Source organism: Protopterus annectens, chromosome 14.part0 (genome assembly GCF_019279795.1).
Source record: "Protopterus annectens isolate FY-2018-M chromosome 14.part0, PAN1.0, whole genome shotgun sequence".
NCBI classification, from domain to species: domain Eukaryota; kingdom Metazoa; phylum Chordata; order Ceratodontiformes; family Protopteridae; genus Protopterus; species Protopterus annectens.
Genome location: NC_056748.1, coordinates 342,857,764 through 342,875,686, shown reverse-complemented (window position 1 = coordinate 342,875,686; position 17,923 = coordinate 342,857,764). Strand labels below are relative to the sequence as shown.

Genomic DNA, 17,923 nt, shown 5'->3' with positions numbered 1-17,923 from the left:
GGTGAAGGCCGCCCTCTCCAAAGCAAAAAACACTGCTTCCATGGGACCAGATGGCATCCCGGATTGCGTCCTACATGAACTCCAAGAAGAACTAATCCCTCTAGTAAAACTGCTGTACAATCTCAGCCTCACTACAGGATATGTGTCCAAAGAATGGCATACAGCAACAGTGGTCCCACTCCACAAAGGTGGCACCTCTACGGACCCTGGAAACTATCGCCTCATAGGCCTGACTAGCCTAGTCTGCAAGGCTATGGAGAGGATCATCATGGAACTCATAAACAAAGACATTGGGGACATACAGACACTAGATCCTACCCAATATGGCTTCGTCAAGGGCAGATCCTGCCTTTTGAACCTGGCTGACTTCTTCGAAACAGTCACCAAGGCCATAGATGAAGGGAAGGTAGTCCACACAGCCTATCTGGACCTCGCAAAGGCATTTGACACAATACCTCACTTGGGCATCATAGATAAACTGTCCAGCCTAAATATAAACCCCTATGTCACAAGATGGGTCGCAAACTGGCTCAAAGACAGAACCCACAGAGTCAGAGTTGCTGGAGCCATGTCAGACTCGAAACTGGTCACAAGTGGCATCCCGCAAGGTTCTGTCCTGGGACCCCTCTTGTTCGGTATTTACTTTTCTGAGGTACAGGCCAATGTGGGAGTACTATGGCTCACCAAGTTCACAGATGACTGCAAACTGGGCGCCATAATAGACTCTCCAGCTGACACAAACATCCTTCAAAAAGGTCTCGCAGAGACGGATAACTGGTGCCAGAGCCATGGTCTAAAGATAAATGCCAAAAAGTGTATAGTCATACCCTTTGGCAAAAACAATGTGCCCACAAATTACCACATAGGTGGTTACCCATTAAGTACAGAGAAAGTAATTAGGGATCTGGGGACCCAAATTGATAGCAATCTCTCCTTTGACAACCACATTGCCAAAGTAGTTAGAAAGACCTTCTACATAGCCCACCTCATCATGAAAGGATTTACATCTAGATCAAGAGAGGTAATCGTGTCCCTTTATTCATCCGTCATCAGGCCCATCATAGAATACAATGCCCCCTTTGGGATGTACCTTACCCGACACCTATAGCAATTAGAAAGACCCCAAAAGTACCTCACCAGGAGGATCAAGGGACTCAAACAGATGCCATATGCTGCTCGGTTAAAAAAAACTCCAGCTCTACTCAGTTGCATTCCGCCTACTTCGAGGCGATCTATGCCTGACATATAAAGCTATGTCCAACCCAGAATTAATGGACATGCTCCACCTCAGTAAATCTAAATCCCTTAGAGCCACGTACTCAAGGGACTTGAACCTCAGCACAGAAATAAATAGAACATGCTGGAGGGACAGATTCATAACCCAGAGGCTCCCTTTGCTCTGGAATAGAATTCCAATTCATATTAGGCAGAGCACCTCACTGATTCTCTTCAAGAAGAATCTTGATGAATGGATGAGGGATCGTAGGTTTGTCCCGGGGATTACTTCCGTGTCACTATTAGACAGAGGCACAGTAAACTAAACTTTAAAAAGGGCACAGTATACACACATCAAGGGGTGGTGTAAACCAAACACAATCGGGCTAGGCTTATAAATGCCCCAGGGCAGATAGCCTAGTATGAACCTATGAACCTATGTAGTAGGATATTTTGTCCAGCCTAATGCATTTTTTGCACGGTTGCACAGTTCTTGGTAGTTAGGCTTTGTGTTTCTTTATTTTTTTGATAGTAAAGCCAGGCAGTGTCTCTGGACTTGAGGATTTGTTTGGTTTCTTTACTGAGCCAGGGGTTTGTAGAGGTTCTAACCTTGATTTTGCACAATGGAGCAACAGTGTTTAGGTGTTGTAGAAATGTTTTGTTGAAATATGCTACAGCCTGGTCAAGTGACAGGGTTTTTAGGGAGGTCCAGTCACAATTACAGAGTGAAGTATTGAGGTCCTCAGGGGAGAATTTTTGTTGTTTTTCTAGTGGAGATATAGTTAGTGGTTTTGTGTATGCTTGTTCTACTACGTATAAAGTATATTATGTTGTGGTCACTTAAGGTGTCTGGGGGACTACCTGTGCGGGGGTACAGTGTAGGGTTGTTATTAGGACCCAGTCAAGGATGGATTCCCTTTTAGGTTTTTTATCACATCTAGTTGGAATTTGGACTAGCTGCTGGTAGCCATGGAGATTTATTAGATGACTTGGTGGTTCTGATATGCAAGTGAACCAATCTAGGTTGAAATCCCCCAGAATAAAGGTTTCTTGTGAGTATGTGCAAGAACACCAGGATAAGAAGTCTTCAAGGCTAGCAGGTGTATTACCAGGTGGAATATAGATCACAGTTGTGGTGATGACCTTTTTAGGTTGAAGTTGTGAGATAAGTATGTCCCAATTATTGGAGGAGGGGTAGGAGTTTGGTAATTGACGTACAGTTAAGTTGGACTTGTACAGTAAGGCGGTTCCACCCCCTTTACGAAGTGGTCTGTCTTGTCTAATGGTATTGTAGCCGGTAGGGAGAACTTTTGAGTTAGCTATGTTTTTATTTAGCCAGATTTCTGTTAAAGCAACTATGTCTGGGGAGTAGTGTGTTGTTGTGGCCTGGAGTTCAGTTTTTTTATTTTTGATACTTCTAATATTAATATTTAGCATTAAAAGATGGTTGGTTTTGCTGCTGTTGTTGATTTGCCCAGGGATGAAGATAGTGGGGGTGTTAAGTTCTGACATTTGTGTTGGAGCAGTTTGTGTTGGACAGGATGGATTTGAGCGTGGGTTGGGGTGGATATCCCCACTTATGGTGAGCCTGGTGTTAAAATGGTGATACAGATGTTGGAGTTTGGTGAGGAGTGTGAAAAAGTATTGTGTTTTTTTGGAGTAGGAATGAGAGCATATGTGTTTAGTTCTGAATTGGTCCGTTATGTAGTTCTTGAACAATTGTGGGCAGATATTATTATAATGTGTTATGTCTGTATATGAGAGTTCATAATGTAGTGTTGTGCTACTAAGTTTAGGGATATTGCTAGAGTGATAACTTGTGGTGTTATAAATTATGAGGGGACAGACTAGACTTAGTTGTGTGATAGTCATGGTTATAAAGTTTAAGATGGTACTAGGTGGGGGTCTGAATAGGAAATATAGGGTTGCACTATATGTGGATGGGCAAGTAGTGTGGGTGATGTAAAAAATGCCTAATGGGAATGAGCGTGATTGGGAGTATGTTTGTGTGGAGCAAGTTGATGTGGTATAATGTGATCTGACATGAGGAGCTGTGATTGGTGGAGTTGATGTGAGGGTGAGCTGTGGGTGTGGCTGTGATTACTGTAAATGTAGAGGTAGTGGGGATGGCAGGGAATAGGGGCAGGGCAGGGGAGTGGAGAGAGCCTGAGCATCAGCGAGGGCGAATGGAGCAGTGCAGAGCCCACCAAGACAAGAGTAAAAAGTAAGTATTACTTTACAAATCTGAACACTTTAATGGCTTACCAGCAAGCAGAATGCAATTGCAGAAGAGCACTTGTGTCCTGGTGGGAGACTAGAAATTTAAAGATGGCTCCATGCTCAGCAGGATTCTAATATAGACTTAGTATTGGGGGACGGAGATAGCACAAGGGGTGTAAACCAGGTGGGATGCAAATAAACCAGAGAGGCAATCAGTGGAAAACTATCAGTGAAGGCCTCAAAGGGGGTAAGTAAGAATTCAAACTACCTGTAAAGTGAAGGAGAGAAGAGACAGCAAACTTTATTAGGGTTAGGAGTGTGTCTTCACATTGACTTGCTGATTAGTAACCAGTTTGTGCACAGATTAGTGTAGGGAGATACATTAGCAATGAAATGGAATGTATAGAGATGCAAATAAACAGGTGGGCCTCCAAGTGATACAAACTAAGGCAGAAAGCACTGAGAGGGCTGCTTGATGGTTAATTTAGTCACAGGGATCTGAATTCAATGTATACGGTCTATTGGACAGTTAGGATTACTGCACTTGCAGGGGGGGGGGGACACAAGGCTACAACAGTCAGTTTTATTAGCACACTGAGAACTACTAAGAAATACTGCTAATGCAATAGCTTCACTCTCATAAAAAATACAAGTAGAATGCCTGGGTGGACTGACCCTACTCTTGAGGCTCAAAATGTATATCCTTGTTTAGTTTTGCAGTACTGATTCCATCTTATACTGTTTGGGTAGAGTGGTAGCCGCAGACTGAAGATTTGCTTGAGTGTGCTCTGAAGAGAGAGATGAATAAAAGAGAGGATGAAGCTAGTAGAATGAGACAAAGATAGGTTAAAGGAAGTAGTGAGGAGATAGGAGGGTGTAAAAGATACAAATCTGAGGATAGTGTGGATAAAGCAGGAGAATAGATGCTACTGCTACAGTTTGAGAGTGCTTCAACAGTTAACACATCACAGTGCCATAACTTAGTTTGGAAACAGGTTAATAAATCATGCACAATACATTTATCAGCCAATTAGCTTGTGCATACAAGAATAAGGAAAATGAACACTTAACAGCACAGCTGAATCAGTAGCAGAGACAACTGTAGTGCTAAATCAGTAAGTACTGTTTCTAACTCCAACACCAAGTCAATTAGATTTACATTACAGTTATAACAGCAGCGTTAGTACATCATAGTAGCATTGAGACAACATAGCTGCAGTGGTAGTGTCAGTAAAAACACAATTCCTGAATGACAGAATCAACCAGTTAAATAAACAAATAAGCAGATCAGTAGTCAGGAATCAGAAAAATGTATACTAGTTGTATAGATCCAAATACAGCAAAAAGTAAGTATTACTTTACAAATCTGAACGCTTTAAACAAATTCCTGAGGTCTAATGGCTTGCCAGCAAGCAGAATGCAATTGCTGAAGAGCACTTGTGTCCTGGTGGGAGACTAGAAATTTAAAGATGGCTCCATGCTCAGCATGATTGTAATACAGACGTATTATTGGGGGAGGGAGATGGCACAAGGGGTGTAAACCAGGTGAAATGCAAAGAAACCAGAGAGGCAGTCAGTGGAAAACTATCAGTGAAGGCCTCAGAGGGGGTAAGTAAGAATTCAAACTACCTGTAAAGTGACGGAGAGAAGAGACAGCAAACTTTATTAAGGTTGGGAGTGTGTTTTCACAACTGACTTGCTGATTAGTAACCAGTTTGTGCACAGATTAGAGTAGGGAGATACATTAGCAATGAAGGGGAATGTATAGAGATGCAAATAAACAGGTGGGCCTCCAAGTGATACAAACTAAGGCAGAAAGCACTGAGAGGGCTGCTTGATGGTTAATTTAGTTACAGGGATCTTAATTAAATGTATACTGTCTATTGGACAGTTAGGATTACTGCACTAGTGGGGGGGGGAGACACAAGGCTACAACAGTCAGTTTTATTAGCACACTGAGAATTACTAAGAAATACTGCTAATGTAATAGTTTCACTCTCATAAAAAATACAAGTAGAATGCCTAGGTGGACTGACCCTGCTCTTGGGGCTCAAAATGTATATCCTTGTTTAGTTTTGTAGTACTGATTCCTTCTTATACTGTATGGGTGGAGTGGTAGCTGCAGATTGCAGATTTGCTTGAGTGTGCTCCTGCTCTTGAGGCTCAAAAGAAGTTATTGTGCCCCTCTACTCATCACTCATCAGATCCATCACAGAGTACAGCGCCCCATTTGGGATGTACCTTACAAGACACGTACAACAGCTGGAAAGACCACATAAGTACTTCACCAAGAGGATTACTGGCCTCAAACAGATGCCCTATGCAACCCGACTGAAGAAACTCCAGCTGTACTCGGTTGCATACCACTTACTCAGAGGTGATCTCTGCCTGACATACAAGGCCATGTCCAACCCAGAATTGATGGACATGCTCCACCTAAAAAAAAAACAAATCCCCAAGAGCCACACGCTCTAGGGATCTAAACCTCACCACAACGATAAATAGGACTTGCTGGAGGGATAGATTCCTTTCCCAGAGACTCCCCATGCTTTGGAACAGGATTCCAATCTACATTAGGCAGATCCCCTCACAAACACTCTTCAAGAGAAACCTTGACGAGTGGATGGGAAACAGAAAATTTACCCCGGGGATCACTGCAGTGGCTCTGCTGGACAGAGGCACAGGGAACTAATGGCTCTGCTAGACAGAGGCACAGAGAACTAATCTAAGGGGGCGGTGAAAACCAACACCTTCTGGATAGGCTTGCAGATGCCCTTAGGCAGATAGCCTTGTACTTAACTACGAACAAAGGTGCTCGTTTTTTTGTACTGTTTCTGCTGGCAAGTGTTGTCATTCTTCACATTTTCATTGTCAAAAATATTCTTCAGTGAGACATTTCTCTCAAATTGTTTGATATCTATCACAAATTCGCTCAGCCTAGAGTGAAGAGCGGGAATGAATGACAGACCTTTATTCAACACGTTAATATGGTCATTACTTATAATGAAGTCAGGCAGGTTAAATATCAAGCATGGGGAGGTCTCTGTGTCATTGATTTCTTCCATTTCCTCTCCCTGCTTAATGATCTGGTCATTCTCTTCTGAGTTGTCCTGATGTGAAAAGGTAGTTTCTGAAAAATCGGAACATGTGGAGCTCCATCTTTGGGCCTAATATCTATTCCTGTAGAGGTGGAGGGGAGAGCAATATTCAAGCTCAGCTGGCTGTTGGCATTCACATTCTCTGTATTGGTTAGTACAGAATCTTTGTGGTTAGGTGAATTCTCAGAAACATTACTTAGAGTGATGTTTTAACTTACACTTGAAGTTTTTCCACAGACTGGATTTTAGGGAGGTTGCAGCTTTACCTTCATGTCATGATAGGATGTTTTACCTCTGGCTTACACTGGAGGTGTCAGTTTGTGTGAACTTCTTGATTGGTTAAGCCTTCCTTAAATGGAACATTTTTTTCAGTTGCAACAGGATCTGAGGAATGGAGCACTTTTTTGTGTTTTTATATATTTTTCCACAAGGATTTTGCTACAAATATTTCTTTTTTTATCAAGGGTTTGTTTTAATAAAGGATTTTAAGAGTTTTTGGATGTCCATGGTGGTTCATTTGGGATTTATTCACTGCATCTTTTTAAGACATGGGCACTCAAATGAGTCACACTCCATCAAGTATTCACAGAAAGTGCAGCTATGTAGCCCACAGATTTTAGTGCTCATGCCATGTTCCTTATTTTTCTTTTCCACATAGCTGTATATACTTCTCTTTTTATATTCAAAAGTAGGATGATCTCCAAAAACCTTTACACGTTGATTTTCAGTGAGGATGGCCCAGTTCTCCGTAGTAATGGTTTGAATTGTATTAAAATCCCAGGTATAAGTTAGAATGCAGCTGTCCTTACTTTTCTCTTCCTTTGGGTTAGACTGGCTTTGTTGCATAATCTACCAAAAGGCCTATTCCATGTAGGATCATTGTTAGTTTTAGAATCTCTAATAGGGATCCATGATCATATGTAACATGTTTGATTCATATCCTCTGGTTAAGAAATCATTTTCAAGAGCATTCATATTTTTGAGAAAAGGGGCCGAATCTGTGGTAATGCGGGCTAATCTATAGCCTTGTGATTTTATTGCATTGTCCTTAGTTTTTACTGGATGCATACTGTCTCTGTGAAATAAGTATTTCACTCTTGTTTGTTTCCTGTATAAGTTAGTAATTCATTTTTCTCTGTCTTTATCAATACTAACAGTCATACAAGGATCTGCACCGACTCCGAGCTGATGGAAGTGGTAAATTTCAGGAAGGAGGTGGAGTTATTGATGTAATGGATAAACTCAGTGAGTTTAGATTTCTCACGTTGCAAGACTATGAATACATTGTCAATAAAGGGAAAGTAGCTGGTCATAAAACTCTGGTATTCACTTTGCAGTACAAATTCCTCCTTCCACTTGCCTAAGGCTACATTGGCTGGGCTAGGGACCATAATCTCATCCACAGCTATCCCCCTCATCTGTTTGCAAGCCTGAGTGTTGAAGCTGAAAAAATTGTAACAACACTAAGCTTATTAGTGTTTCCAAGCATTCACTTTGCCCTTGTGTAACATTGTTATTTCTGCTATAAGCCTCCATAGCTGCTTCAGTACAGTACATGTATGTTAACACAGTGTAAAGGGCTTAAACATCAATAGTTACCAAAATGCTTTGTTCATTCATATACACTTATTTTTATTAAAAAATCATGTGAATCTAAAATAAAAGATTAGCTCTTTTCAGCAAGAGGCTGAAGAAAATAATCTAAGTATATGGTAGTAGCCTCTGATATGGAACCTCCACTTACAATAAAAGGTCTGTAAGGTGCATCTTCCCTATTCTTATGAAGATTGAGAATCACAAAAAAAGGTAATTTAGGGTGAGTAGTGTGCAAATACTCAGTTTTCATAATAAGTTCTTCATTAAGCATTGCGGTTAGCTTATCTTTGCATTCTATATATGCAGTTTTAACCTCCTCAAAGGAATGTTTAGAATAAAACTTAGGTGTGTTCAGCATGTTCTCTATTTTCATTATATAACTGTCAGTATCTGAAACAAGTATGCCCCCGCCCTTGTCAGCCTTCATAACACATCTAGGTCTATCATTGCTCAAATTCTTAAGTGCTAATATCTCATCCTTTGAAATATTATAAAACTAATTTTTGATGGGTTTCTCAGAGCCTTTCTTATGTAGAGCTTGCATTTTATATTGAAGGTTGCAAGTGTGGGATGCAGTGGAGGACAAAATTACCGGGTCTTTAAAGTTTAAATTAGATGGGTTTATCTTCCTTTATGTTATTTTTCTCGTGAAATACAAATTTCATCTTCTTCAAATATGTGATGGTATATGTCTCATCGCTTCTTCCCTGAGGTATGAATGTAAGTCCTCCGTTAAGCACTTTTCCTTCAAGTGCTTTCTTTGAATGATTCCAGATCCTGGGGCTAATCCCATCTGCAGACTCGTAGCCTGATGGGTAGAAGTTGTTGTTCTCCAGATATCTCAACTCTCTCACTCCTGTCCACTGTTTTCTCCTCCAGTTGTTCTGGTCCTCCCTTCTTGGGTTCAGATGGTAATTTAGTTCTGTGTGGAACCTTGGTGGGCTGTATCTCTGGTTGCAGTTGTAATTGTTGTGTGTGTACTGGGTGCTGGTGATATGAGCCCTGATTTTGTAGATGTCTTTCCATTTCACTGCTGCAGTATTCATAAGATTAGGGATCCCTTGTTAAGGGAGGCCTGACGTACGGCAAGCATACAAAGGCCTTTAGGTTGCTTTATGCTATGCCGTACATCACACACATGCTCCTTACATAGCATAGGGCATAAAGGTGATATCTGGACGTACCATCAACAGAACTTCTTTGCCGCCAGTCTGAATGCTATTGCTTGATCGTAGGTCTGAACACCTGTTCCATTGCTGGTTCACCAAGCTGTTGCAAATAAGTACTCCGTTGAGGTTCTTTTTTTTACTTATCTTTTTTTATTGTTGCTTGTCGGGTTTCATGTCATCCAAGAAGGGTAAATGCCAAATGTGGGAGACGGATTTCCCCATAAAGACTGGCACAACCAGTGTCTGTTTTGCCTAGGTGCCTCGCACAACCATACATTCTCTTCTATCTGTCAAGCCTTTGTATCTTAAACCCTTCATAATAGATTCTCTTCTTTGGTGCTCTATCTTGAAAACCAGCATCTTAAGCTTCTTGCGAAAGACACAGAGGGAACTTCCCACTCCAAGAGACAGCTGTCAGTGAATAAGGCAAAGAAACCTAGGCTGGAATGTTTTGCTGTTCAGCCTCAGCCAGGCATATCTCCTGAGGTGAGTGAATGCCCAGAGGTTCTCCTGGCTTTATCTTTGGATTTCCTTGCCATGACTGGGTTGGAGGTCAGCGGGGATCCTATTGTAAGCATGTCTTTGGAGGTATTGCAGACATCCGTTTTGGACATTCAGGGGGAACCACGGCTGATTATCTCCGAGGGGCCAAGGGGTGTTCCTCAAATATTAGTTAGAGAAGAAGTCCCCACTACCATCATTGAGTGTCGTCCTGGGTCAGAGCCTTCCAAATTTTGTGAGGTGGATGTCAAATTGAAGAAAAAACAAAAGACTAAACATATCACTCCTGCTCTAAGGATCCACAAAGTGAATGGAAGTCCTTTACGCAGTTTGTTTAGTGCTTTGATGGCTTTGAAACCTGCTTAGGGAGTTTCTGTTCCAGCTCCCCCTTGGTCTTCTACTCCCTTGAATATACCCAGGGAACAGGATTCCTCTGAGAAGGAGCTGGAGTCAGTTGAGGACTCCCTTGCTTACTCTTCTCAGATTCCCTGTCCTTTGGACTGTGGACCAGAGGAAGAAGACTCTACTAGTCCTGATACTCCCTTTGAAGAGATTTCTTTTGGGGACATGATCTCTCGGATGATGGGGTTCTTTAAATAGGATTGTGCTCAGGTTTCTGAGATACATAAAAGATAGTATGAGTCCATGTAGATGGATTGTCCTAAACCTTCTGCTGTTCCTCCTGTTTTTGGCTGCCTTGCTGTGTGCATTTTCTAGTGCTTTTAAGGCACCAAACTCTCAGCCTCCTGCGCTCAAGAAACCTGATAGATTCTATAGGGTGCCTGAGGATTGTAAATTTTTGTACAAGTGTCCTTCTGCTGACCCCTTGGTGGTGTCTGTAGCTTCTGGCAAGCCCTTTCAATTGCTTCCTTCTCCCAAGTTACTGCCTTCTGTTAAAGATAAGAACATGGAAAGACTAAGCAGGAAGGTTTATAAATCTTTGGCTTTTAGGGCTGTTAATTATCAGACCCATATGTCCATGTATTTTGTTGGCTGTCATATCCCAGGCTTGTCAAGTTGTTTCTGATCTCCCAGACTCTGAGCAGAAAACATCTGCTGTTTTCCTGTTAGGGCTTTCCTCCAGGTGGCTCGTTATTCTATCAAGTGTAGTTATGATGCAACAGATGCTTCTTCTAGGGCTGCTGCTTTTGGGTCAGTGTTGAGGAGGTATTCTTGGCTTCAGCTTCAACCTTTGCCTGATGATATTAAGGCTAAGTTGATGGATGCCCCTCTTGATAATAAACACTTGTTTGGTGAAGCTGCTATGTTTAAATCCCTTCAGGATAAGGGCAAGGTTTTACAGGAGCTTAAATGCGTTTGTTTCTCATGTGCCTACATTTTAGAGAAGCTACCCCAAATAAGACAGCCTTTGTTTACAGGCAATCTCACCCTCCTCCTAAAGATAAAAAGGGTGGCAAGCAGGCTCCTCCTGCTATGGCTAATCAGACTTCTGTGCCTCAGAAGTCTCCTTTTCCAGAGAAGCCATGTGCTGTCTGACTATCCAATTTTTCCCAGACACTTTCCTTTTTCACTTTGCCTCTGTCTCTCTCTTTTTGTTTGGCTAGCGATTACACAGGATTCTTGGGTCCTGTCCATTATTTGCCAGGGATATGTCATGGTTTGGAAATCTCTTCCCCCTTTTATGGGTGTTCTTCAGCCCCCTCAGGAACAACTCTGCTTCTTTCCAGTGATGCTTTGGGACCTTTTGACTCTGGGTACTATTCAGGGCGTGCCTGTGTCCCAAAGCGGGAGGGCGTTTCCTCCAGGATGTTCCTAATATCCAGAAAAGGGGATACTTGGAGACCAGTTCTAAAATTCTCTCATCTAAACAATTTTCTGAAGATTCCTTCCTTTTGAATGTTGTCCCTTCAGACCTTGCTCCCTCTCTTGCTTTCTCAGGCTTATGTGGTATTTCTGGATCTCAAGGATACTTATCTCCATATCCTGATCCAGCCCCTTTTCAAGAAGTTTTTACAGTTCTCTGATTCCTGAATTTTCAGTTCTCTGCTTTGCCCTTTGGCCTTTCTATTGCCTCAAGGTTATTCACCAAATGCCTCGCTCCTCTAACTGCTTTTTGCAGAATTCAGGGGATCCAAGTATTTCCGTACTTGGACAACCTCCTATTTCAGGCTTCCTTTCCAAAGATCCCATTGCAAAATCTTCATTTTGCTATTTCTCTTATGCAAAGCCTGGGGTTCACAATGAACTTCAAAAAGTCTTTTTTTTTTTCCTTTACTCCTTCTCAATACTGTATTTTTCTGAGGTGCAAGATCCAGACGGTGCCTATAATGGCATCCCTTCTATATCCTAAGGCCTTGACACTCATTTCTTTATTTCAAACTCTTATTACTCTGGCCTCTGTTACAACCAGGGATTTTCTGAGAGCTCTGAGATTCATGGTATCCACCATCCCTATGCTCCTTCTGGCCAAACGCCACATGAGAAAGTTTCATTGATTTCTGAAGTCCGTTTAGATTCAACATTTGCATCCCCTAGACTTTGTGGTTTCTCTTCTGCCTTGTCTCAAGAAGGAACTTCACTAGTGGATAGAGCAGTTATAGCTAAATGCATGGCTCCTTTTTCATCCCCCTCTTCTCTATCAGGAGCTGTTCACAAATGCTTCAGATGTGGGATGGGGCTCCCTAAAAGTGCAGGGGGTATGGTCCCTCTTCAACAGAAAAAGCACATCAGTATCAAAGAGGTGAGACATCTTCTGGTGGTGCTTCAAGCTTTTTATCCTTTTTTCTTCCCAGGACCTCTCAAGGTATTTACAGACAGTACCATAAGTGATATGGTATGTAAACAAACAGGGGTGACAAGACCTCATCTTCTTTTCCAGTTGGCAGTCTTAGTGGGAGATCTTGCTGTCCAGTATCAAGTGACTCTTCAGGCAGTTTACATTCCCTCAGGTTACATTTTGGCAGACACTCTGAGCAGGTTCTTAACTAATCCCACAGACGTCAAGAGATGGGTTGCCAATTGGCTCACGGATAGAACCTACATTGTGAGAGTTGCAAGCTCTAGGTCCGACTCTAAACCAGTTACAAGTGACATCCCCCAAGGCTCAGTCCTGGGACCCCTCCTGTTCGTTATTTACTTCTCAGAGGTACAGGCAAGCACAGGAGGACTATGGCTGACCAAGTTTGCAGATGACTGCAAACTGGAGGCCATAATTGACTCTCCAGCTGATACAGATATCCTCCAGAAGGGTCTCACTGAGATGGATACCTGGTGTCAAAATCATAGCCTCAAGTTAAATGCCAAAAAGTGCATAGTCATCCCCTTTGTAAAAAAGCAAAGTACCTGCGAACTACCCATACGTGGTAGTTCCCTAAATACAGAAAATGTAATAGGGGATCTGGGGACCCAAGTAGATAGTAATCTCTCCTTTGATAATCATATTGCCAAGGTGGTTAGAAAATCCTTCTATGTGGCCCACCTAATCACAAACGGGTTTGCATCTAGAACAAAAGAGGTTATTGTGCCCCTCTACTCATCACTCATCAGACCCATCATAGAGTACAACGCCCCATTTGGGATGTACCTTACAAGACACCTGCAACAGCTGGAAAGGCCACAGAAGTACCTCACCAAGAGGATTACTGGCCTCAAACGGATGCCCTGTGCAGCCCGACTGAAGAAACTCCAGCTGTACTCGGTTGCATACTGCTTACTCAGAGGTGATTTCTGCCTGACATACAAGGCTATTTCCAACCCAGAATTGATGGACATACTCCACCTAAAAAAAGCAAATCCCCAAGAGCTACACTTTCTACGGATCTAAACCTCACCACAGTGATAAATAGGACTTGCTGGAAGGATAGATTCCTGTCCCAGGGACTCCCCACGCTTTGGAACAGGATTCAAATCTACATTAGGTAGAGCCCCTCACTAACACTCTTCAAGAGAAACCTTGACGAGTGGATGAGAAACAGAAAATTTACCCCGGGGATCACTGCAGTGGCTCTGCTGCACAGAGGACTAATGGCTCTGCTGGACCGAAGCACAGGGAACTAATCTAAGGGGGTGGCGAAAGCCAACACATTCTGGCTAGGATTATAGATGCCCTCGGGGAGATAGCCTAGTACTTACCTATGAATCTATGGATGCTTCACAGGGATGTGTTTCTGGACATTGTCCACCAGTGGGGTACTCCTCAGATCTATTTGCCTCCCCTCTGAATAGACAACTTCTTTATTTTGTGCCAGAGTCCCAGGTCCTCTGGTTTGGAAGGTGGACCCCCTATCTTTTTCTTGGAAGTGGATGTTTCTTTATACTTTCCCTCCCCTTCTCTTCATTCCAAAAGTCCTGTTCAAAATTCAACAGGATGCTCCCAAAGTCTTGTTGGCGACTCCCTTTTGGCCAAGACAACATTGGTTCCCATCTCTTCTGCATTTAGCCAGGAGCAGTCATCACAAGTTACCTGATGGGTTGGATCTACCCACACAAGACAAGGGATCTGTCATCCATCCCCATTTGTCCACTCTTTAGATGACACTGTGGGTGATAGGATTTCGATTCCACATCAACACCTTTTTTCTGAGAATGTGTTTAGGGCCTTGCAGGCGACCAGAAAACCTAATACTAGGAAATCCTACTTGCCCAAATGGAAGCAGTTTTCTGTTTGTCGTCTTTCTCATAGCCTGGATCCACATTCTGTGGATGTTCCTTTGGTTGTCTCTTTTCTGTGTGAATTGCTCAATGCTGGGCTGGCTTATTCTTCTGTTAAGACCCACTTATCAGCTATCACTGCTTGTCTGCCTTTATCTGCTACTTTAGCTTTTAGATTTGAGGCTAAACAGTTCCTAAAAGGTGTCCTTCATATTAGGCCTCCTAGGAAGCTTGTTCCTCCTCCCTGGGATCTTAATTTTGTTTTGGAAAAATTGACCCAGGCTCCATTTGAGCCTCCAGCTTCAGCTGCCTTGCAACATTGCTCTTTGAAGATTGTACTTTGTTAGCCCTTACTTCTGCCAGACAGGTGTCTGAGCTTCAAGCCCTCATGGCTTGTCCTCCTTTTTGGTGTTTCATAAGGATAGGGTCGCCTTGCATACTAATCCTTCTTTTATGCCCACGATATTGAATGAGTTGTCCCTTAATCAGTTTGTTCGTTTGCCCACTTTTTTTTCTTCTCTACAATCTGCCAGTGAGAATGTGCTGCACACATTGGATGTGCATAGACAACACAGATTGTATTTGGTTAAGACTATAAGGAAATCTGATCAGCTCTTTGTTTCCTTTCATCCTAGGTCCTTAGGATTAGCTGTATCCAAGCAAACAATTTCTTCTTGGATCTGAAATGCTATTTCTTTTTGTTATTCCTTTCATTGTAAGAGGCTTCTTTGTTATGTTAAGGCTGATTCTACTAGAGCTGTGGCTTCTTCTGGCGATTTTTTTTCAAAGGTTTGGATACTAACTCTATTCATGAGGCAGCTGCCTGGACTTCTGTGCCTACATTTACCAAGCACTACAAGTTGGATGGAATCACCAGAACTAGAGCTGGTTTTGCTAGGGCCATCCTTCATGGCTTCCTAGAGGGCTCTGCTGATCTTTCCTCCTTCCAAGTTTCTTCTTGAGCTTTGGCACTCTCCATAATGTTATGAATATTGCAACAGTGAATTGGAAGGACATAGTACAGCTGTGTAAAATCATACCATAATGGTAGGTGACCTTCTCTTCACTTTTGTAGAATTCACGCCCTCCCTTCTCCCCCTGGTTCATTTGCCTTCTGGATGAACTTATCATCTTTTTCTTTTCCTTGGACTGGCATTACTACTGGGGCTGTCAGTTCTGAGGATGGTACTTTTGGACATCACCTTTATGCCCTGCACTGCCAAAGAGCATATGTGTGATGTACGTTGTATCTTAAAACAACCTAAAGGCTTTGTTATACTGGCTGGACATCGGGCTGCCCTTGGCAGGGATCCCTAATATTATGAATACTGCAACACTGAAGAGATGGACATCTACCATTATGGTAAGATATTACACAACTTTACTTTTCCAGTCACTGAATTCACATCTGCTATTCCAAACATTCTCATATATTTCTTCAGAAATCTACCCTCTACTGTTATGCTTTCCCTTCTAGGCTTCCCAGTACATCATCACTATTGCAAATCAGGTTGCAGTTGCCACTCGCAAATAATATTTCTTGCTGAAAGCTTATTAGTTGTCCGAAACTCCTCTAAAGCTTTATAATATTAGATCTGATGTTGTCAATCTTCACTTAATCCTTGACTCTTGGGTTCGGTTCTGTATCTCGGAACCAACTCGGCTGTTACTCCAGCTCACACCCTCCAAAAACTCTGGAGCTAAGCTTATACCCATAATATCCTCACAGAATTACCTCAGATCTCATTTGCCGCTTTCAGTGCCAGACACGTTTATCTAAACGGCTCTCGAGCAAGATGTTTCTTTGCTAGTAAGTAAAAATGTTTCCCTTTTTTCGCTTTGTTAGTTATTTTCTTTCCTTGGAAGTACCCAGCTGCTCTTCCTGCTATCGCTCTTTAAGACATCTGTGTTTATCTAATTTTACCATCACTGGTATTTCGTTCTTTCTCTTACCATTTAAGGTAACTCTTCATACCGTCATTGGTACCTTTCCTTTCTCCTTCTTTCCTTTTTTTCTTTACTGTCAGGTAATCTTTCATACCATTGTTGGTACACCTTTCAACCTTAAAATTTATCTAGGTTCGTTTTGTTCCTTGGTTGTATGTGCGTGCATGTGTGTGGCCTTGGAAATGGCCAACAAACAAAAGGAAACTTCTGACAAATGTAAGGAACTTCTGGTTTCAAAAGATGCTAGTAGTGTGAACGTAAACTACTGAATTCTGATACACTCCTTATGTGTGTTCTGTTTAGGCCCAGTTCACCTTCAAGAAGACTGTGCCATCTGTCATGGCTTCAGTCACTGGGCCCTTACTGAGAGAAAAAATTAGATTATCATGAAGGGTCTTATTAAAACTGCATTTGATGAGGTCATATTTGATTAATCTAAGTCTAAAATGGATGTTAGCTCTCCTTCTTCTTCATCAAAACATTCTAAGGAGAGGAGCAACTTCTGCACCATTATCTAAACTGCCTAAGAAATCTCTGGTTCCAACAGTTCCTTCGGAACCGTCTGGGGAAATAGACATGTCTTTAGTGCCATCGGTGCCTGCTTCTGCACCGATTGTTTCAGCGCTGTCCCATACTGTCACTCCTCCAATTACTACGGAACTAAAACAGTGTAGGCTTAAAGAATTACCTCATACCAGGTACCCTCCTTCAGTGTATCCCTTCATAGACCGAACTCCTAGTCCCTTCTTGGACAAACCCAGATCCCAGTCAGTCTCTTCAGTCCATTCCACCAAGAGCCTCACAGAATCTGATATTTTGAGCCTCGTGGATCAGCTCTTGGTGGCGAGGGGATTGTCCTCTTCAACAGTTCCCAGCCATCCTAGCTCGGGAACCTTAAACTTTTCGACTCCATTAACTATTTCTCCTCTGACCCCAACTGGGACTACAGAGTTTCCGATTCCAACAGTCCTGGTTTCAGCTGACTGCCAGTCGGAGTTTCTTCTTCAGTGCCGAAAATAGCCTTGAGCTCTTCAGTTCTGTTGGAACCAGAGACCTCCCGGGATCACAGCTTTGTTGTGGGTTCAAGGGGGCATGGATCTACTCTAGGGTTGTCGGAGCCATCCATGCCTCTCTGGTGTCAGCACACATTAGCTCGATGCCGGCTTCGGAGGTGGCTTCTTCAGTGTGTGGTGGGATCTCTGTTCTGAAGCAGTCTATTTCGGTTCCAGGCTCCCACTCGTTTATTGGAGGAGCCAGCCTTCCAAGCTATGGAGAGGTCATTGTCCACTGGGGACACTCAGTCAATACCACTCTTGTTGGACATACAGCCCTGCCCTTCCCCCTTGTCAAGAGCTTCCTCCGGCCTCTACCCTGGAAGAGCGGCCGCTGAAGCCTCAAGTTCCAACCTTTGCGGTCATCTCCTCTTCAGATACCTCTCCAACTTATCCCACCAAAGAGGTATCTCTGAAGAGAAAGTGCAAGAGGAAGCACTTAGACTCCCCTCAAGAGTCTTTCACTGAAGATACTGATTTTGATGAAGGGGAAGTGTCCCCAAGGCCACCTCTG

At 42.7% G+C, this 17,923-nt stretch overlaps 1 protein-coding gene across 1 annotated transcript in view; it reads left to right on the top strand.

Annotated features, from left to right (window-relative positions):
- The window catches only part of WDR11 (WD repeat domain 11), a 2,002,440-nt gene that overhangs the window by 464,332 nt on the left and 1,520,185 nt on the right, over positions 1 to 17,923 (top strand). The window lies entirely within an intron of this gene.